Raw genomic sequence first — 17334 nt, forward strand, 5'->3', positions numbered from 1 at the left:
GGTTGCAATTTAAGATTTTTGATTTTCATAATTTTGTTGCGCAGATAAATTGGCTGACGAAGTTGGCATTTCTGATGATTCCTCATTTTGTAATTCAGTTCCATTGTAATGGTTGCTAGGAAGTGTATTGTCAAAAATTGCTGAAGGAAGGAACTTTTCTGGAGACACTTTATCTCCATGAAACGGATAAATACCAGTGCATTCGAATCCCTTTACTGCGTTGCCAACAGTTGCACCCTTCCTCCATGCTGCATTGAAAATATCAAAAATTAATTTTATCTGTATGCAAAAGCTGTAATTATAAAAGTTTATTGTTTCAGGAATAAAAAAAGACTAGTTTATACTAAGTACAAACAATATTGCTATGAATAAATTCACAATAAACATTTAAATAAATAAATTCTAATTATGATACTTTTATACCATTTATATACTTTTAACTATTAAACCTGAATTCTTATTTTGTTGTATATAGTATTATATTTTTTTTAAATTTAATCTATTTACCTTAAATCTAAAAACCATAAAGGCAATATAAACGTAAACGAAGGAAAAATCCAGTGTGATTCAAATAGCCCCGCCAGAAATGGTTCAAATAGCCCCACGGGATACAAAGTTCAAAACTTCAAATAGTTCCGAAACCAAGCAACAGATGTCGCTAATTGTCATATAGAACGACGAAGTGGTCTTTTCAGACCGCTATACAAACACAACATGCACAGAGCTTCAATTATTTTTCCCGTAAGATCTTAAATAACGAACATCGGAAACTACATCAATGCCATTTCTTCACAGGAAATACTTACCTCGCAAATTTTGAATTGATTTCACATGAGATACATTACAGATATTTAGTTAACCCTTCTAGAACTTCCATTTACAATTTCACTCACAAGCTCTCACGCGGTAAATGGCGTCTTAGATAAAAAAAAGTGGTGTTTTTTTTTTCTTTTTCTTTATTTCGATCCAAATAGCCCCGTGGCCCAAATAGCCCCACCCTACCCTAGACCAGGCGTCTCAGAACCCCGAGACCAATCATGATCTGAATACAGACTTGACGACGCATAATCAACGAAAAGGACGTTCATTTGAAAGCACAAGATTGTCCATCACTACTGTATACGCACAATACTTCCAGCTTGAAAATGGCCGCGGAGTATTGATCGCTGAAGCAAAACTAAATCACACACCGTATTATAATTACAAGCCCACAGGCGTGTAAATATGTTAAGACCAACTAAGAATATGTTAGTTTATATATGTTCTAACAATTCCCGTGCGTGGAATATTGTTTTTATTTTCACTTTGTGGCAGAATGGTTATAATTTAAAGAATTACCGTGAGATGGGTCCTTGCCTTTTAACTATCACGTGGCAGAGCGGTGGACATGTTACTTATTGTTCATTCATTCTACGGCAATCCATTATCAATGCTTTGGAATTCATTACAGTACGTCTATGTAGATTATTTGGAGAATCTGTTGCACTATAATTCAATGATAAGGTGATATTTGCAGAACTAAAAAATCAGTCTATACCTATACCGAAACATAATATAAAAAAATTGGTTGTCTGTAAAGTCGGTTTACGGACGATAGTTTAACGTGACAACGTCATAACAAAACATTGATGAAATGATTGCATACTTTTATGAATAAAACTGAATCATTTTTATTGAATTATCACTATTTTGTATGGATACAAAGAAGGGGTGAAATGAAATCTACAATTTAATTGATAAATTTACTTTTATTTGCACTCATTAATTCAAATATGTTTATTACTTTAACGAAGAGATTATTTTAACCATAACTTTTATACATGTTTGCTATTTAACTTCTTCCAATCTGTGTTATTCTGTTAAGGATAGGACGATGATAGGAAAAGTAAGAAACGAATGGGAGTGTTTCAAGGATGATGTGAAGGAAAATGGCTTACCCAACACCAAGATGCAGTCAAAAATAATATATTTGCGCCACGGACTCGGTCGCAATGCTAGGAGGTTCAGGTTAGCAAAGAGCAATATAAAATGAGCGTAACGGGACACAGCGAAACGGGACAATGTGCGTAACGGGATACTTTTTCCTGCGTGAAGCCGGCGTTCATCGATTTATTAGACGTCACGTCAATAAAATTAAAAACTAGTTTATTGTACTCAATCCTAGCTTTGATATTTACAGAACAAATTTTCTTAATGGTGCGAATACTTCAACAGTGAGTAATATTTATTGTTATTAATTATTATTATTGATTAATAATTATTTATATCCTAAGGAGTTATTTTGAAGTGTGATATATTTTTTTTAGTTCATGTTTAATTAGAAATTTTTTTTCTTCCACTTTCTCACTCTCACTGTCTCTGCCGTTTTACCCCTTACGATATACTTACGAGTAGAGGTTTGAATTGCCAAAGAAGTTTCACCTTCTATCACGTGCTCTTTTTTGACGTGTCAACGTCTAATAAATCGATGAACGCCGGCTGCACGCACGAAAAGGTGTCCCATTACGCTCATTGTTCCGTTACGCTGTGTCCCGTTACGCGCATTGTCCCGTTACGTTGTGTCCTGTTACGCTCATTGTATGCTTGCGCCGCACCGACAGAAGTGAAAACTTAAAACTTTGTTTATAAATGTGTATAATTTCTACGTCAAAGAAAGTCAAATGTACGTCAAAAAATGAATCTGATTACTAGTATAATTTCAAGTATTTATTCTTTTATTATTAAAAAAAAAGTAGCATCTGTCGGCGAGTGCAGTAATAATAGGTTATGTTAGATATTTGTTTCGTCGACTGTTTATAAAGTGAAGTGAAAAGTTAATGTGGTTTGCATTGCTTATTACAACAAAAATTTCGGCAATAAAGGTTAATTATTCTTGCATTAAAAAAAATCTGATTTCTATTATAATTTCAAGTATTTATTCTTTTATTATTAAAATACATTTCAATTTTATTCATAAAAGTATGCAATCATTTCATCAATGTTTTGTTATGACGTTGTGACGTTAAACTATCGTCCGTAAACCGTATTTACAGACAACAGATTTTTTTATTAACGGTTTTTTATTACTTTATCTCCGGGTTCATTACTAGACCTGACCGGCGCTCGCGCCTGTGGTATAGTCACGTGACGTGCACAGTGACCAGCGGGTTGTCGACTCCCAGGGGAAGCAAACCGAGACCACGTGATGAAGGGGCAGTAGGCAACACCACGTGACTCTGGAGTGTGTCGAGTAACCTATCAGCAGGCGTCCGAGTTTCACCTCGCTCTTTATTAAAAGAGTTCGTTTGTGTTGCGAAAGGGCGCGAAAACACGCAGAAACAGTGTGACGTCACACTTTTTTTTTGCACCTGTAGACCAAAGCTGAAGGTCATCAAGGATCACAATGGGTTCTGAGCCACTTGACTTCCTATGGGTGCTATTAAATCACGCGACGCTCTCGATTAACGTGAGTCATCTTAGTGTTTTGATAGAACTATGTTTTTTTTTTAAATTTAAATTTAAGAGACTGCATAGTATCAGGCAAAATGCATTTTCAGATCGTTTATCGAAACGCCGCATGATATCATTACAGAAGGATACAGCAGAGAAAATGTTGGGGAAGAAGCTTAAATTCCTTCTTTACGTTTTCGATACCTAGTTATAATCTAACTGCGCCTAAAATATGGCAGTGCAGCAAGAAGAGGAAGTATTAGTACCTACTTACGCTGGACTTTTCTCAGCATACAGTCGCCGTCGGTGCAGTTCTGATACAACAGTGGTTCACAACTAGCAACATAAACAACATAAGTAAGTATATTTTGCACAAAAATATCTTCAACATCTTGTGTAGCCACTAGCCAGGTCTGTTTAGAACATGAGCCATTCTTTCTTCTCCTGTCATCACGACTTCTCTCTCGGTCTCCAGTTTGTTCCAGTCTTCTCCTCTATCCTGCACACACACACACACACCAAAACACACAGACACTCTCTCTCTTCCTTTCACACTTCTGTACTTTAGTCCTCACCTTGCGTATACTTTTCTTCACCATTTTATTTACACGCACATTCAATTGAAAGCTTGATCGAGCTATTCTATTATATGTTATTATTAGAGACAGGAAAAATTCGCGAATTCATTTCGCGATAGGCTAAAATACAAATAGTTATACCTCAGTGCTGCCTCCGCTATTGGCTCACAACTCACCTGGATGACTCTGGGCCAATGAGAAACACCCGACCAAAACGTTATCGAATCACAGTCAGCTACGTTGGGACGCCTCACAAGACAGCAGCCAATGAGTTGGTGACATTTGACCGAGTGTACGTAGAACTATGGAGTTCATCCTGGAGGTCATTGAACCCGCGAATTTTTCCGGTCTCTAGTAATTATGTATTATCCGTTTGCAAAACACTTCCAAACATTACGCAACGCGGAGCCCAGCGGGCTGGTAAATGAAACGTTCGCGGGTTGTATTTAGCTAGTTTTCGAAAGCCGGCAGGAAGCGACCTGGTTTCCGGCGGGTCGTTCATCAGCTCCCATTCAGAAAGACCGACATTACCGGAGTCGTGCCCCGCGAGGTGAGCGTGGCTTTGTGAACCCGCCCTGACCCCCTCCCCTTCTCCCCCTTATTGTATACGAGCACCTGCCGGCTGCCCCCTCCCTCCGGCACGGGCCGGTGGGTGCGCGCGCAGGTTGTCGGTCCTCCACGGAGCCAGTGCGCGGACAGACGTCGAGCGGGTCGGGCCGTGTGGAGTCCGTCTCGACCTTCCCTCTCTGACGTCACGCGGCGACCTCCGCCGCGACCAGTGCCTTTGTTCCCAGCATATTTACAACTTTTCGCGCGTCTTTTATTGCAAATCCGTCCAGCGAGTGGAGTTGTCCTCAGCGAATCAGCCTGCATCCGCAACAGCAGCGCCAGGTAAACTGTGATTCTCATTCCCGGACCTTGTCGTAGATATTTGCTATCTGGGGTGTGATGTCATAGTGGTTATTCCGCCTTCGTACTGTCAAGAGTACTAACAACCACGAAGGAAAAAAAAGGAGACGGCAAGACCTGTACAGATAGTCGAAGGTTGGAATGTGCGACTAAACGGAGTGCATGAATAAATAAATGTCACACGTAAAGGGTACTCGTTGTGGGGTAAATATTTAACGTCTAAACTCGAAAGACTACATAAAATCCCACAAAAATAAAGAAAAATTAATTTATGTTAAATTAATATTTTAGGTAGGCAGTCACTAAAAATTTCGCAATGTAAATACCACTCAGGCTTAATTTAATCAGTATTGGGAAAATGTGTTAAATACAGTGTGCTATGTGATATAAATGGATATATTTACTTTTCGAATGGTAATACTATGAATAAAATAAGTATCTGGGAATTAAAAACCGGACAAATCACAGTGATATTCCGAGTTTCAGAAGTTGTAAACTGACGATAAAATGCATCAGCCGCAGAATTCTTAATAGGTTTGAATATTCTGTAAGTGGTTGTCCTACAGTGACTTTGCTTGTACCATGTTACAAGGCCTCGTCAATAAAACCACTTGGAATTGGCAATTTCCTTATGTGGCCAGATATTTTATATCAAATAAAATAAATATTTCGTTATTGCGTTTCAGCTAGTAATGGATTTACAAAAATACAAATTCGACAATTCGCCGCCATGTTGAAGGGGAGGATCTAGGTTTTCCTTCGCCCGGGCAGAAATTGTGACAAGTCCCCCTCCCCTCCTGACCAATCAAAACAGCAAAAAACGTATGTTTTAAGTTAAATTTTAACAAACCCTGTGTACTTACCAGTGTTAATTGTCTGTTGTATTTCGTCTATTGTATTTACAAAATATAATATAGTGTTTCAGGTTCAATGAAAACACAAAAGATAAAACAAAACACAGTTTTGCGTTACATTGTTGAGTTAATATTCATTAAACTCTTGGAAATAATTATTGATTAATACATATATTCTTATTTTTTAAGATTAAAAGTTAGCATTTGCAATAGTTTGGAGATAACTGTAAAATAATATAGAAAAATACATGCGATTTAGATATAAAGATTTGTTCAATGTATATTTAAATATAGATGTTATGACAAAACAAGTTATTGCCAACTCCATCCGCATTGAAACAACAAATAGTGAATATTAGGTCATAAATGACCTATTCAAAGAGAGCTTGAGTATAGTAGTTAGTCCACTAAACACTGAAGTCAGCAGAAACAAAGCCTTTTTTTCTCGAGCGTAACGGCGCGCCTACAAGCTAGAGTGTATCATGTAAACAAGTTGCAACGGGCACAAAAATCTTACTCATGGATAGAGAGACCTGCAAAATTCGCGGATTCATTTCGTGATATGCTACAATTCAAATAATTATACCTTAGCGCTGCTTCTACCACTGGTTCACTGTTAATCTGGAGTAATGAGGGCCAGTTAGAGACCCTCACTCATAGAAGTGTCGAATCACAGACACTCGGTCGAGACGACTCACAGGTCAGCAGCCAATGAACAGGTGGCATTTGCCCGAGTGTGTAGAGTGTAGTATAGTCTATCCTGGAGGTCATTGAATCCGCTAAATTTGCAGGTCTCTACTCATAGAGTCTATTCTCTAACGGTTTTCGCCAGCTAACTATTATATTGGCAACACAGAACTTGTAAAAGTTAGGACACAGTAAACATACCGTAGTATTAACACATGTATAGTTACAACGATAAGCACTCACACAACGCAAAATTAGCACAGCGGTCTGGCTGCAACACAAATAAACATAAAGTCATTCCTTTGTTAATTTTGTTTGGTAAAGTCTTCGAAAATAGTATTAACATATTAAAATTCAAAATAGCACAATAATTACACAGTTACATGCAGAAATATATTTTACCCTTCGAAAATCGGCCCGTGCTGTTTTTAGCTTAACTTCATGTGTGAACATAAAAAAAAAAAAATTTGAAAAATCTAGTCAGCCCACAAATGGTGACTTATGTAGTAGGACGTTCAGAGCTTATGATTGGCAGACAAATTATCACGGTTTTAGCAATAACAGCGTGTTAAGCAAATATCGTTTAACTAAAGCTAGCTCTACTTAATCGTACTAATTCCGGGCTTATGTAAATGCTTATGGTAATGTACGATTGTAGCATGAATAACATTGAGTTCCAGTTCAACTGTTATGTATAATACTGTGTTGTGCTTGTGAAAAGCTTATTTTGATTGTGGCTGGGCCGTATGCGTCAAGATCATGGACTAAACATGGACCTAGGACAACGCGCGCAACCTGCACAATAGAGACATTTTGTGATTATCGCTGAACGCCTTATTTACAAAAAAAAAGTCACAATAGTGTGTCATGGCGTGTCATAACTGTCTCCTGTTATTTTTTTATTCTGAGTGTTCAAAAATTAGAAAAAAAAATTTGCTTTAATGTTGATTATTTAGCTAATGGTCTTTTTCAATTGTCGATTAAGTGTCTTGAACAATATTATGTTAATATTCAAACCATGCCGGACTTAGACGGGGCTGAACGTTTAGAAGCATGATAAGTTAGTTTTTTTTTTTTCATATAATGACTTAGGAACATAATGTAACTTTCAAAACATTATAGCTCTCATCATTTACCATTCGTTTGATTTTTTCCACGTCGCGCCGCGTCGGTTGTAGCACGCAAATTGTGAACTACGTTGTCGAAACTGCCGAACCATGAACGTTATATATATATACATATCTATAGTGATATATATAGTGTGATATATAGTGAGTGTAAACCCGGCCGACAGGAAGGATGAAACACTAGGGACGTACACAGGGAGGCGGGGATGGAGGGAATTACCCCCCCCCCCCCCCAGCGAACGACGAAATCCTAAAAGAAAATCAATCTTTCCCACCAACCTAAGGAAATAATTTGAAAGAAAACAGCTGGTAAAGTGGTTCTTTATTCTCCCGAAATGAAATTCTGCTTACGTTCCTGTGACACAATACTACTGTTAAGGCCCCGCTTACCTGACACACACAGAGACACACGGTGTGCAGAACTTCAGAAGAGACCACTGATGATATACTTACAACTGATGTTTGTTAACGAAAATCATTTAAGAATAAGCTGAGGGTGGATGAATAGTTCCGTTTCCGTATTTAGTTATTTTTTTTTTTTAACTTTATTTTTGAGGAGAGTATAAAGGGTTAAAAACACGTGTTTTCAGAATCAATTTTAGACATGAAACGTCCGGTAAAGACTCCTGAAAGCACCCAAGGGCCTTGCATTACACCTTTATCTTCATTTCTCCGCCATATGTTACGGTTACCGCTCACATCTCGTAGTAGCCCTCTGCACGAGGAGAAGACTGCGTCGCTTGGAGGAGACACCTTGGAGGAGACACAGTGGAGGAGACACCTTATAGGAGACACCTTATAGGAGACACCTTGGAGGAGACACCGTGGAGGAGACACCTTGTAGGAGACACCTTATAGGAGACACCTTGGAGGAGACACCGTGGAGGAGACACCTTATAGGAGACACCTTGGAGGAGACACAGTGGAGGAGACACCTTATAGGAGACACCTTATAGGAGACACCTTGGAGGAGACACCGTGGAGGAGACACCTTGTAGGAGACACCTTATAGGAGACACCTTATAGGAGACACCTTGGAGGAGACACCGTGGAGGAGACACCTTGTAGGAGACACCTTGGAGGAGACACCGTGGAGGAGACACCTTGTAGGAGACACCTTGGAGGAGACACCGTGGAGGAGACACCGTGGAGGAGACACCTTGTAGGAGACACCTTGGAGGAGACACTTTGGAGGAGACACCTTGGAGACATATTGGAGGAAACACTTTGGAGACATCTTGGAGGAGACGTCTTGGAGGAGAAGCAGCAGCAACCCCCGTACTGACCCAGACACGCCCCTGACCAGGCGGGCCCCCTTAAGACCGAGAAGTATGTAGTTTTATCACGTGTTCAGACATTTTTAGAAGACGAGTGCGCCGGCCGCCAGAGACGTCCGCCAAGTTTCCACATCGCGGGAATCAGGGGCTGACCCCGACGGGACTCGAACCCGCATCGGAGTGACGGGAGGCAAGGGGAGTCACCTCCTCACGATCGCTGCTGCTATTGGCTATTGGCAGCAAGGGGGGGGGGGAGTAATCCCTGACGGCTCTGTCTAAATTACTTCCTCTGAAAATTTTAAATCGATCTGTAAGCCGACTCCCAATCCACCCTTGAAGGGCGCTTATTTGGGAGGACAGGCGAGGATTCCGACCTATTGGTAAGGACAGGAAAAATTCGCGGGTTCAATGACCTCCAGGATGAACTCCATATTTCTACGTACACTCGGTCAAATGCCACCCACTCATTGGCTTCTGTCTTGTGAGAAGTCCCAACGTAGCAGCCTGTGATTCGATAAAGCTTTGGTCGGGTGTTTCTCATTGGCCCAGAGTCATCCAGGTGAGTTGTGAGCCAATAGCGGAGGCAGCACTGAGGTGTAACTATTTGTATTTTAGCCTATCGCGGAATGAATTCGCGAATTTTCCCGGTCTCTACCCATTGGTTGGAACACGACAGGTGTTGTTCTGTTCTTGCACGCGGCGCGAAGTCTACAAACCGCGGCCACATGTCGCCCAGTTGTGACCGAGCCCCGCAATACGGTCAAGAACGACAGATTGCGAGAGAGACACCCCCCCAAGGTCGAGTGACCGTGCATTGCGTTTACCTCCGTGTTCGGCTCGAGCGAAAGGCAGACCTAAGAGAGACTGACGACGGGAACGGAACGCCAAGGCTGCGGCGGGCGCCGAGGGCATGGCGGCTCGTGGCCGCGGGTCAGAGCGGCTGGCGAAACCGATCCGGCGGGTCACGACGAGAACGACCGACAAAAAAACGATAAAGAGAAGGAAAATTGCGAGGAAGAAAAAAACAATTGCCGCAGTTTGGCTAGCTAGAGCTGTCCGTGCCACCGATCAGAAAAAAAAGGGGGGGTTGTCTGTAAAGTCGGTTTACGGACGATAATTAGAGACCGGAAAAATTCGCGGATTCATTTCACGATATGCTAGAATCCAAACAACTGTACCTTTATATTGCTTCCGTGATTGGCTTAAAGTTTATCTGAAGGACTTTGAGCCAATGGAAAACCTTCAACCAAAAAAGTAACGAATCGCAAGCGTCCCAGAAACATTGATGAAAAATTGAATACTTTTTCATTTTAAAATATTATTTACAGTTTTTTGCAAATTTAATTTAAATAATTCGTTTAAATATAATCACGAACAATTTGTTAAAAAGCCCGCCTTAACCTATTTGATATTATATAAGTTTTTCTCGCGCGGTGGTTGGCCGGTTCTTGCATGCTCGGCTCAGGCGGAACGTGACAATTTTTCGTGCGTGCAGCCGGCGTTAATCGATTTATAAGTCTTTATCATGTCAAAAAAAGAGAAGAAAATTGCGAGGGAAAAAAACCGTTGTCGTAGTTTGGCTAGCTAGAGCTGTCTGTGCCACCGACCAGAAAAAAAATAAAAACTTGCGACATTTTTGAGTAGCACGTATTCGCTAATAGCTTTAACAAACACTCGATGTCGAAATAAAGTTCGGTTCTTGCTCTTGTTCTTTAAATCGATATTTTTTACACAAAAAAAAAGTGCGAGAAAGAGAAAGAAAGATAGAGAGAAATGCTGGAAACAGGTTTTCACGATCGTTTTTTCCAGAGGAAATTCACGTGAAAAATCTTGAAAACAACGAGGCATTCATAATACATTCTTCTTTATTACTACGCCGTGAAGCGTCAAAACGCGTCACGCGCTGTGGTTAGAAAGAGAATGAAGACTATACACCTCAGTTCAACATCTGGCGAGTGGAGTGGATGCACGCACCTAGGCGACAGCCAAAATTGCCAAATGGAAGAGGCGGGGATAAGCGGATTTTTGGCAATCCTGATTCCCTGTTTTGGAAACAGTTATAGGTAGGGACCGAAAACATTAGCGGGTTCAATGACCTACAGGATGAACTCCATAATTCTACGTACACTCGGTCAAATGTCATCCACACATTGGCTGCTGTCTTGTGAGACGTCCCAACGTAGCAGCCGGTGATTCGATAAAGCTTTGGTTGGGCGTTTCTCATTGGCCCAGAGTCATCCAGGTGAGCTGTGAGCCAATGGCAGAGGCAGCATTGAGGTATAACTATTTGTATTTTAGCCTATCGCGAAATGAATTCGCGAATTTTCCTGGTCTCTAGTTATAGGTCATTTGCTGTATTTAAGGGACCCGCATTTTCATGGGTGTATTTGTGTCAGTGAGGCGGAATGATAAGTGCGACGCTCGCTGCTGCTCCTAGCGTGGTGTCACCTCTAAGAGCTCAAGGCTCTGAACTAGCGCGCGCAGTCTACTCGTCGTGCATAGGGAAACGATGATATTTAACGTTGCTCATACGGCGGAGAAATGAAGATAAAAATGTCATGCAAGTACCTTGAGTGCTTTCAAAAATAGGTACAGTATGTTTAATGCCAAAAATCTATTATGAAAACACGGAATTCTAATATTTTCACCATCCCAAAAATACATGTTTAAAACGAAATACGGGAACATAACTACTCATCCTCCCTCAGCATATTCTTATTTATATATTTATATATATATATATATATATATATATATATATATATATATATATATATATATGCTATAGTAAACAGGCTCTAGTCGGAAAGAAAAGTTTTCAAATCGCGTGTTTTTTTTCTGAAGCTGTGCACACCGTATGCATGCCTGGGTAGGCAGGGGCCTTAACGACGGAGTTAGAAAGTGTCTTCAGTTACGTAACACATGCCATCTGCTGACAATCCCCAACTCCTTGGGCAAGGGCGTGTAAGTGTAAGACGCTGAGGTTGCCCTGGACGGAAGGAAAAGGGAGGGGGGAGGAGAAAAGTGTCTGTAACACTTATCTGAATGCTCATTGGTCCGAGTTGTTACTGGCTACGAGCGGCGACCGGCGCGACGCAGCCAGCTGCTGGAGACTTCGATGCACGAAACACGCGCAAAACGGCGGGACGCGCCTCTTGTGCATCGCGTTTCGACTACGTCATTGGCTGCCTCACCGAGTGGGTGGCAGTTCCCCCCGTCTGGTCCCTGCGCTCTTGAAACATTTCCTGCTCAGAATGCTTAAGTCCGTGTTTAAAAACTGACAAAATTGGATTTGGGTTATTTACTAGTTTTTAGTTCTGTCTTTCGTTATCACTTGCTTACCTAATTTTAATTTTTATTTGTGTAGCATGTCTAACACGTTCGGATAATATTTTAATGAATTTGAACTGTGTGTTGTAAACGTATTGTCGTTACATCTATAGTCATTCTATGTTTAGGTGTCTCTAGAGTTTAATTATTCCCTGCATGGTAATCGAACCACCGGAGTAAGTATAAATGTGTTTTTTAAAATGGATTATACGTGGACCGGCACTAAAATGGATTTGATTAACGGAAATCTATATGAACAAATATATGTTGCTTAAATATACATATATAATAATCGCATTTAATCATATAATCTATATAATAATTATAAAAAATATATAATGGAATTACACCCTTAAACCAAAATAAAGAATTAAAGAGCAAGTAGTGGTTAATAATGTTATACAGAACGAAAAATTTGGAAAAGAAAATGTCTTTTTGCATACCCCTCGGGGTTTATATCAAGAGGATAAAAGTTAAAATAAACGCCTATAAAGAATAGGATTAGTGTGTTGTTGACTGCTTTGTCAGCATAAGCAACGTATCCGAGCCTAAGTGGGTTGTCTGTGATTGGATACTTCTGTGGGCTGGAGGTTTTCTCATTGGCTCAGAGCACTCCAGAAAACAGTGAGCAAAAATGGTATAAGTAGAGACTGGAAAAATACGCGAGTTCGATGACCTCTAGGGTGGACTCCACAATCCCCTACACACTCAGGCAAATGCCACCTGCTCATTGGCTACTGACTCGTGACACCTGTCAACTGGGACGCTTGCGATTCGATACTTTTTTGGTTGAAGGTTTTCCATTGGCTCATAGTCCTTCAGATAAACTGTGAGTCAATCACAGAAGCAATATAAAGATAGGCCTACAGTTGTTTGGATTATAGCATATCGTGAAATGAACCCGCGAATTGGTCCGGTTTGTAGCGCCTCCACCTCGGTGCCGGAAACGAACAGGACTGTTTCAGTCGCCGGGCGTGGGCGCCCCAAGTGCCCGGAGGAACTCGGGTGTGGGGGCGATGTCTCCTGCTCCCTGGGACACGGGGCGCGACCAGCGATCAAGGTCACGGGGCAGCGACTGCCGTGAATGGGAAGAGCCGCGGATGGACACAAAAGGCCGCGCGCAGCTTCCGGAGTGGAGTCTGCCGAAGGCGGCCAAGGACGGTGCTCGCAGCGGACTGAGACGACAACAACGTCCTTACGGCTCCGTCCAACAAGCCGTGTTGATCTTTTCGTTTTTCCGTCCTACTTCTACAACTGCAACTACTTAGATACCTCTCTTGCATTTGTTGTTCCGCCACAAATATTTTCAACAGAATTAAGCTGATTTTAATATCATGGGTAGGGCCATGCATATTTTGCGGGAAAAAAAACCGAGGCTAGCTGAAAGTTAAAACACTGCAGCATCGTCTGTATTCCGTGTATTGGGTGAGTTTCTTCCAGGTGCATGCCCACTGTTACAACACCAGAGACCGGAAAAATTCGCGGTTTCATTTCGCGATACGCTAGAATTTAAATACACATACCTTTAAGCTGCTTTTGCTATTGGCTTACTGTTAATTTTGACGACTCCGGGCCAATGAGAAATCCTCAACCAAGGAAGTGCCGAATCACAGGCAAATCAGTTCAGACGACAAACAAGTCAGCAGCCAATGAGTGGGTGACATTTGACCGAGTGTACGTAGAACTATGGAGTTCATCCTACCGGTCATTGAACCCGCGAATTTTTCCGGTCTCTACCTATAAAACACCGATCACAGTAATTCAGTGCGGAAGCAAACACGTCCTGATGAGTGGCTCTGTCAAATAAGGCATCGACTTCTCTCGCAGACGGCCGCCAATCACAAAGAAGAAATTGTTGGTGCGGGTATATCTTGTTACAGTCTAAGAGACATTCAGATTTATTCGGGAAAAGCCTGCCCATAATCATGGATAGGGACTGGAAAAACTCGCCGGTTCAATGACCTCTACAATAGACTGCACGATACCTTGCATACTATAATAATGATTATAGACGGTGATTGGCAACGTTTAATTTCCTATTGTTTCTTATCGGCGAATAAATATCGTTCCGCAGTTAACTCAGACAAATAAGGAAACATGTACTGCAAAATCGAATGTCCGTAAATGGCCCTAAAGTAATTATAATATGTAAAATAATACATTTATTCCAGTTTTAAGAGTTGATTGCAATAAATTGCAGTCAATCTTGGCGCAAAAATATTGCCGCGATAAATCACCATCACTGCACATTATTAGTGAATCATCGGTAGTGTTTACACGTCATCTATAAAAAGACAACAATATTAAATTTTAAAATTAAATTAAATTGAGCGAATCATTTGAAATTACGTTCATGATAAAATTTTGTCAGTAACCAATGTATGTAATGTTTATGTGGGGTTGAGGGGGGGTGGGGGGCCGTGGAGAGAAAATAACGTGAATTAATCGGGTCTCTAATATTAATAATAAAAATAGCGATATATTTTAAGTGCCAGTGATTTGAGATCGTACATTTTTAAATACAATTGTTTATTATTAATGTAAATATTAGTAATAAATAAGACTGTAATAAAACTTAACTGGGATATCCTTTACGAACCCCATTCTCCCCACATAATAAATCGTAACAATATAGTTACATACTAACACTGTCAACAGATGTCAAATATGTCGTAAAATTTCATTGGCTGAAATAAAAAGTAAGATTTAAATCGTGAACCGATTTTGCACAGTCGTGCGCATGGCCTGCTGTGCGCTCGCTCATGTTTTTCATTTGTAGTTGGAAACCCAATCTTACTTGGCCGCTTATTTAATTATTTATCGCTCCTCGCGCAGCGGACTAGTGAACGACACAGAGCCAGGAAATGTCGCACTCTGTTTCCAGGTAGCGCAGTTGCCGGGTTGTGAATATGCGATGTTGCCACACGTTTGGGGCGCGCGGGCTCTGCATTCGCGGGTGGGGGATCTGTTCGCTGCAGGGGAAACTGACGACCGATCTACCACAAGTACTTCATTTATCTACGAGCTCACGTCGTGTTGCGTACCGCAAATAAAACACGCGCAAACCATTTAAAAACCCGTCCCGGTTTTCCGAACGCAGATATTTTTGCACAGCAACATTTGCTGAAGTTTCAAAACTGCAGTGTAGTTACAGGCGGAAGTTAGTCGCCAGCAAGGAAAAGTTAGGCGACCTGGCACCCGAGATTTGTAGAGCCCTGGGCAAGAGTGTTCGTACTGAGCCTATCACGTCGTTAGACGGCGTTGGGGGCAGGTGGTAAGCCAGTGATTGTGGCGCGCTGAATACGAGCACTCGCCGAGACTGCTGTATCCTCCACGCTCTGCCAAGCACGTACCGCATTCCGAGATTACGTAACCGACATGCGGTGTGTGTTCCGTTATCGTCACAGTATAAATCAGTGACGCCAAAGGGCCAGCAAACAATGAATTATTTACATATGCGTTGAATAAACTACATTTGGTTAGTGACATATGGACATTTTTTTTTCAACGATAAATCAAAATTACTTTTTTTTTTTTAGATTTTAATTTTATTTCAGACATTTAAATCTAGCACCAGTGTAATATAAACCCTCCGAAATGTGTGTTCCTACTCATAAGTAGGATCATGCATATTTCGCGAAAAGAATGCGAGGCCATATGAAAGTAAGAACACTGTAGCATCATCTGTGTTCCGTGATTGGGTGAGTTTCTTTCAGGTACATGTCGATTGTTACCAACACCAATCACAGCTGAGTCAGTGCGGAAGGAAACGAGTCCTGAGTGGCTCGATCAAATAAGTAGGGACTGGAAAAATTCGCAGTTTCGATGACCTTCAGGATAGACTACACAGTCCTCTGCATACTCTGGCAGATAACGCCAGTTCATTGGCTGCTGACTTGTGAGTCGTCTGAACTGATTTGCCAGTGATTCGCACTTCCTTGGTTGAGGATTTCTCACTGGCCCGGAGTCGTCAAAATTAACAGTAAGCCAATAGCAAAAGCAGCTTAAAGGTATGTGTATTTAAATTCTAGCGTATCGCGAAATGAATCCGCGAATTTTTCCAGTCTCTACAAATAAGGCATCGATAGGGGTAGGTACTTTTCGCGAAAAAATATGAACACCTATTAGACTACAACAAGGTATATAAGCATCAGAGATTTCTTCCTTGTGATTGGCGGCCGTCTGCGAGAGAAGTCGTTGCCTTGTTTGACCGAGCCACTCAGGACGCGTTTGCTTCCGCGCTGAATTACTGTGATCGGTGTTGTGACAGTAGACGTGTGCCTGAAAGAAACCGACCCAATCACGAAACACAGACGATATGACAATGTTTGAACTTTCAGCTGGTCTCAGAATCTTTTCGCGAAATATGCATGGCTAGAGACGAGAAAAATTCGCGAATTCATTTCGCGATAGGCTAAAATACAAATAGTTATACCACAGTGCTGCCTCTGCTATTGGCTCACAACTCACCTGGATGACTCTGGGCCAGTGAGAAACACCCGACCAAAGCTTTATCGAATCACAGGCTGTTACGTTGGGACGCCTCACAAGACAGCAACCAATGAGTGGGTGGCATTTGACCCAGTGTACGTATAACTATGGAGTTCATCCTGCAGGTCATTGAACCCGCGAATTTTTCCGGTCCCTATGCATGGCCCTAAGCATCGACTCCTCTCGCAGACGGCCACCAGTCACAGGGAATAAACTATTGGTGCGGGTATATACCTTGTTGCAGTCTAAAAGGCGTTCGGGTTTATTCGCGACTAAATGCCTGCCCCTAGTCATCAGGTCACGGTATATACATTCAGTACGTCATCGATGGTCGGTAGTTGTTATAGTAACCACGCAGCTTGTTCCGCGACCTTGGATGCTCGCCGGGCGCCGGGTGCTGGTGACCAGCCCGCGGGAGACGCAGCACGCACTCGTCGCGGCTGGCGGCGCCGTGTTTGCGTAACTGTGCAGTGGCGGGGCTGTAACGGTGTCGACCCGGCGGCCAGCCCCGGGCTGGAGGGGGCGGCTCTCGTGGAGGCGTGGTCGAACAACACCGGCACTCGCGAGCTGATCTGGTGCAGCCTCGACTCCAGGCGTCCGCAAGTGCCAGAGGCCCGGGCTCGCCCCTCGGCTTTACAAGACAGATCACTAG

General features: G+C 41.9%; 1 protein-coding gene across 1 annotated transcript in view; it reads left to right on the forward strand.

The window, feature by feature from the left end:
* The first annotated feature begins 4709 nt into the window (after window positions 1-4709).
* LOC134528393 (uncharacterized) overlaps window positions 4710-17334 on the forward strand; it is a 223162-nt gene continuing 210537 nt past the window's right edge. Inside the window, exon 1 of the mRNA XM_063361984.1 lies at window positions 4710-4898. The gene's annotated coding sequence lies outside the window, so the exon portion shown is untranslated. The remainder of the gene's footprint in view (window positions 4899-17334) is intronic.

This window comes from Bacillus rossius, chromosome 1 (genome assembly GCF_032445375.1).
Source record: "Bacillus rossius redtenbacheri isolate Brsri chromosome 1, Brsri_v3, whole genome shotgun sequence".
Lineage (NCBI taxonomy): Eukaryota > Metazoa > Arthropoda > Insecta > Phasmatodea > Bacillidae > Bacillus > Bacillus rossius.